The sequence below is a fragment of the Colius striatus genome, chromosome 2 (genome assembly GCF_028858725.1).
Source record: "Colius striatus isolate bColStr4 chromosome 2, bColStr4.1.hap1, whole genome shotgun sequence".
Classification (NCBI taxonomy): Eukaryota; Metazoa; Chordata; class Aves; order Coliiformes; family Coliidae; genus Colius; species Colius striatus.
Window position 1 is genome coordinate 98,453,115 of NC_084760.1, and position 6,191 is coordinate 98,459,305.

The following is a 6,191-nucleotide window of genomic DNA, read 5'->3' on the forward strand; positions in this document are numbered from 1 at the left end:
ACCTGCTTCTAAATTAGTGAATTTTAAAACTATGTGTATTGAGGACAGGATAGTGTTTAATTGACTCAAATTAATGCAATTTTGTCACAAGACACTCTTAAATTTAAAACATATATATGTATATATAATTTGAGGGCATCTATTTGAGAGTTGCTTAGCCAACAAAGTGATTTTTTTTTGTGTTCAGACAGGCAGGCATAATTCTTTCCTCTGAGCACAGCAATGTGGAAGCTGAGCTGTAGTTCACCCTGTGTTTACCAAAGAGCAGGTATTATCCTCCTAGCCTGTTTCAGTGCCCAATCTGAATACATTCCTGGCCTGGGAGATGTAGGCATTACCTCATTCAGCTGAGTGTACTGGGTCTGAAACAAAGGGCAAGTGCTTTGCAGAAACTGGGTAAGAGAGTGCTTGTTTACTCCAAGCATTCCTTAGCAAACAGAAGTATTGAAAGACTAAACTTTTGGCCAATACCTTCTACTCTTTGGAAGCGACATCACGTTTTTAAACCACTCTATTTTCAAATCATTTTTGGAAAACTGGGGTAACGTAGGAAGTTCTGTCAAGTCATTTGATTCAAGTATTCAAGTGTGTGCATAACACCATCCTTACTACAAACTGGGGAAATACTATATTTTAGCCAGTGGAATATGTTTAAACATTTTTTTTATGGTCCCAAGAGTATTGGACATAATCACTCCTGTAGGATTAGTGGGAGAATTTCACAAGTCTGGTGGCGGTTTCTTGTTCAGCATGTCAAGCAACAGAACAAACAAAATAGTGATTTATGCCTTGTTGACTTTCTGCACCACAAAAGGATTCTTTTTCTTGTTTACACAAAAGGTTTCATTTGGAGGAGTGTGTCAAAAGTTACACATGAACCTTTAATCCATGGATTTTCTGTACTGGGGTGAGGTTTTTCGGTTAGATGGGAATTTTGAGAGTGTTTTTTTCATGTGGAAGGAAATTGTGCCTAACTAGACAAATGCTCTGTATAAGAGTGTTCTGAAACCTGGTAAAAACCAACACCCAGTAGCTCCCTGCTTTTTTATCAGAGTAAGCTCAAACAGTAAGCTTGTGGTCCCATAACTCAGTAAATCCTGCTTTAGGGCTGTTAATACTCCGTCAGAAATGTTGCCAGACAACATGATGAAAGTGCTGATCCAGAATGAACTCACACTGCCAATTCAAATAAAGAAAAATTATGACTTAATTTTGTACTGACAGGTTTTATGCCAGATGAGGTATCACTGCCCCTACAGCTCACACTTTCTGCCAGGTCAGATAACGTCTTTCCTGCCAGAGCCAATATAAAGCCAACATAAAAGCATAAAATTGGCACAAACATCATCATCCCATGCCCTGGCTAATTTCACTGAAATACTTGGTCCAGGGGAAACCTATGGTGCTGGAATACCCCAGCCTGGTGTTAAGTGTTGAGCTATCACCATGGGCAGTGATGCCTCTGAGCCGTGACTTTCAGTGGAGGGCAGAATGGGTGATACCACCCCTCCTATCCCCAGGACATGGGACCTTTTCCCTAGGACTGCCTTTGGAAAGGCTGCTGGAACATAAACTGCGTGAGGACCAGAGCTTTGGGGGAACAAAGACAGTGAAAAGCGGAGCAGGAGACTCAGTGGCCAATAGTCCAGCTATACGGTCACCAAAAATATGGTTTTAGTTCAGTAGACTGGTACAAACTCAGTGTGTTTTGTTGGCATGTACACTGAGAATTCTGTTAACAGCAGAGTGCAAGTGTGATGATCATCAGTGCACTGTTCATTGGAAACTATGGGCTAGCTCTGCTAACAGCACCCAGCCTCTTAAGAAAACTGATCTGAATCATACTTAAAATCAACAAATATCAGTATATATACTCTGATGCACTGTTCTTTTATATGTACATACTATGTGTCATAAAACCAGCTTTCAGCTCCAAATGAAGCCTCACAGTGAGACTAAGCAGTGCGCAGCTTTACTCATGGTCATGACAATACAACAGAAATATTCACTGTCTATTTTCCCTTCCAGAAGGAATCCACAATTTCTTTTTACCTTGCAGCCTCTTGTACTATAAAGGCCTCAGAGAATGTGAAAAATGTCAGTCAGTGGTTCAGTTAGAAGTCTAGCACCAAACCTGGTAACTTTAGGAGTGAGAAGTTTAGCACTTTCACCGTGTCTTGATTAGCAAGTGTGTAGAACTGAGGAACAGCTTTATGCAATGTCTTTGTAGCAGGAGCTAACATCTGTCATGATCACTCCGAGCTCTAGTGAATCAAAACCATCCATGGCTGAAATCTATGCACCAGATCAGCAGTTTCCTTCTGTCAAGGAAAACATTTACACTTTGGTATAACAGCAAGTTGCTTCTAAACCACAAAGGGAAGAAAAGGAAGGGGAAAAAAACGAGAACAGAAAGATAATTAAGGAAGCTTTGAGAGCAAAGATTGTGGGATAGATCAGAATTATGATATTTAAAACTTCATCAAATTGTTCTAATAATTTTAGAAATGGATAACTACCAGCTTTCTTGGCCTTGACACAATCTTAGCTTTTCAGGTCCACATCCAGTACCCAAACCTGGGGTAGAGTCAGAGAAATGACATTTTATTGGAGACACCACCCTTTAGTCCAGACCTTTTTTGAAATGACTTCTAGTCAGGCAGAGCACTGGACAAAAGAAAGGCAGTTATCATGTGATAATTGTCAAAACTAGCTATGGGTGATAGTCTGTTTTGTGTTTGCTTGCCCATCCTGGTCCAAAGCTCTGAAGGGGGTAGAGTCGAAGGTGAGAGATGCTGCAGGAAGAGCTGAAAGGCAAGAAGTGGCGGCAGCTCTTTGGGAAATGAGTGACTGCCCGCAGGACAAGACAAGCTGTGCATGGCACCCCAGGCCTCTGGCACTTCCAGTCCCAGCAGCCTTCACTAGCTTCTGTTCCACTGCTAGGACCCTAATCTGGCCTGACTGCTGCTCATGTGACGGTGTGGGGATTTGGTTGCTGCACTTGAAAAAGTGACAGGCCACTTGTACCCAAACCACAGGCCTATCACTCCTAAGCTACAAGGTCAGGGAGCGCCCCAGCCCAGAGTCGTTCCACACTAGCAAGTGCAAAGGATGAGTGCAGCAAAACAAAGCACATGGGAACAAGACAACAGCATGCCAGGGAAGGACAGCTCAATAGCTTCTCATTTTCAAGCCCCTTTTGAACCCTCCTCAACCATCCTGAGGCTGATGAGGTCACCCCAACTGTGTTCTGTGGGAGAAAGCAGCTCAGCTTTTAACTACAGCAGCCACTATGCCCTTCACACCACAACAAATCCGTAGTACCTATTGCTCCCTAACTATGAACTCAGCCCTCCTCACTGAACATGCTCCCCAGGAAGCTGCCCTGAGATGAGCAGCTTGAATGACCATATAAAGGAAAGAACATATGTTAATCTGGAAAACCTGGAGTCTTACATCTGACATTTGCCATTAAGGAATGCAAACATACAATGACACCAATACAGTGTTTAGGCAAAATTTCCCATATCTTGTAAAGATGCAGTGGAGACCTGGGATTCCACCCTTAGCTGCTACTCTATACAGTCGGCTACTGTGATACTTCAACTACAGGTAAAGAGCAAACAACAGGGAAATGCTGAGTTTTTATATTTCCACTTCTCAGATTTAAAGCCATCGCAGTACATCTAAATATACTGACATACAGAAAGTCATCAGAGTAGCAGCTGAAATGAGCAGAAGTCCAGCCACCATCAATTCTATTAATTCCATGTGTTATCATTATAATGAAGCCTCGAGACTATTATCAGTTAATACTGATTATTTTTTTAAGCATTCCAGTGTTTTTTCTTTTCCTGTTTCAGCATTTGTAACTAGGGATGCAGTGCATCAAATTGAGCCATGATCTAATTCCTGGGAACTCACTGGTGCTACCTCACAGATTCATTATCCTTGTCATGCTGTTCTTAAGATGTCAGCAAGTGGGATGATTGGCATGACAGATGGAAAGTAAGGGGGATTTCAGAGCTCTCTTTCATTCTTGATTGAGCTGCAAGCTGTGGAAGTAACTGTGTTTATGACTGGTTTGCCTGGGGAGGCATGTAACATCTGTTACAGTGGTGGAGCAGGGAAGATGGTTAGGGCTGTGCACAGTGATGGCATTTCATGTTTATTCTGGTTTTCAAAGCACAAAATGAAAGAGTAGCAGCAGTCTTGTGATCCTGTAAAGCTACAAACCAAGAGAGAACAAACTCCACAGATTGATCTGACCAAGCAAGGCTGGCCAGACACTGTTGAACTCAAACTGTTGACTTAAAAGTTCCAAATTAAGAATCCTAGTTCCCTGAACAGCTGAATGTGTGCAAAAGCTCAGTCAAATTACTCTGGGTGCCTAGTCTTCAGCATCCAAGATAGAGACATCAGGCTAACAAGTTATTCTGAGAAACATGCATTACTGACAGTTACAGTCAGGATTAAAACTGGTTGTATCTTAAACATGCAATGCAGAAACCAATTTTTTTACCTATTCAATGGCATGACAGTGGAAGAAGTTAATGTCTAGAGCATACCCAAAGTCCCCTATGCTAAGGTCATTGGAATTAAACAGATTCCTTATCTCAGACACAATTTATGGCAAAGGGTTATATTAACAGAAATCATTTGCAAAGGGAAGGAGATTTTCCTGATTATATGCTAAATGTGCTCACTGACTGTGTTGCTCGTCATCCTTCTGTGCATAACCAAATCAATATCTCATGTCTCCCCAATATTGCTATTTCCCTGTGGCATTAGTGCAAGAACAGGGTGCTTATCAGCTACATTGTGGCCTGTGATTGATTGCTGAGAATTTCATCTTGGCATAGAACTCTGTATGTCATAAGGACTGAGGCTTACTAAGTTATTTCTTGTATGGAGATTTCCCATGTATCTTCATAGCATTGGCTGTATGTATATAGAGATATTTGGGAAGAGGCAGTTCAGTGGATGGGCAAATGTAATCATGTCCACAGACGTTGCTTTGGAAGCAAAGCAGAAAAGGTTTTGGACTACACTGACACTACAGTCTTGTCACTGACTAACTATATTTTCCTTTTTTTTTTTCCCCAAGAAAATAGCTCTCAATACTGGAGAGATACTGAGAACAAGATATTTCTGATTAAAATTAGCAGTGTGAATATTTTTTTGTTTTAATCACACCTACTGAAGCTAACAAGTTTGAGGATGGTTCTATCAAATTTGACTTTGGAGTAGGCTGAATTTCTTGAAAACAAATTCATGATGTATTTTGTTAAACCAAGATGTTCAGGAAAGATTCATATGTGCTTATCTGTTTTGCACCTGAATTCTGAATCATCTGAAGTGTACTCACAACCATCTATTAGAAAATTCTGCCCCGTTGTCTTCCTCTCCCAAAATAAGTAGGCATATGTTGCATACGTACAAATTAACTCTAATAAAGTGAGTATGTGATTGTAGAATGGCTTTTCTTACACTTCACGCTACATTTAAATTCTGTGGTTTTGATTACATTTGCATCCCGGGTCTCCTTTCTTGTCACTGGAATTGTTATAACACCTGTATACCAACAACCGCAGCTTTATAACCAGTATTTATAAAGTGCATGCTGCACTCTATAGGAGGTCAGAGAAAGGTAACTATGAATAGTAAGCCTAATACCAGCAGGTTTAACTATGCTGTACCACAGTATGAACTTTCATTTCAAATTTTTAGGAGCTCACATATCAAAAAAAGCTGAAAAACCACATATTGTCTCCTAGATGCCCAAGGTGACAAGGAATCTACAAAGTCAGAAATAGGAAGAATTCTAGGAAAGCTGAGATGAGGAAAAAAAAATGGGTTTTGATGATAAGTTACTGCAAATCAAGGGGAAAAGCTCTTCACAGATGCTGTTAAATAAGTACAGAGGACTGAAACAAGCTGCAAGATAGACAGGGAGAGTGATAAAAAGGGACAGTTTCAAGCTCTGTTATTATATGAGAGTTAATAATTTTATACCACTGTGGTTAGTATATAATCACAGCAGCCTCTCACATTGAGTAACATCATTGTGATTGTCAGGTAGGCATGTGTGCCACTGAAACACACCTGGATTAGAAGCCAAGTATCCAAAACGTGCATCATCTGCAGCTGAAGACACCCTCCCAAGCCCAGTTTGCAGTGCCAGCTGCCTG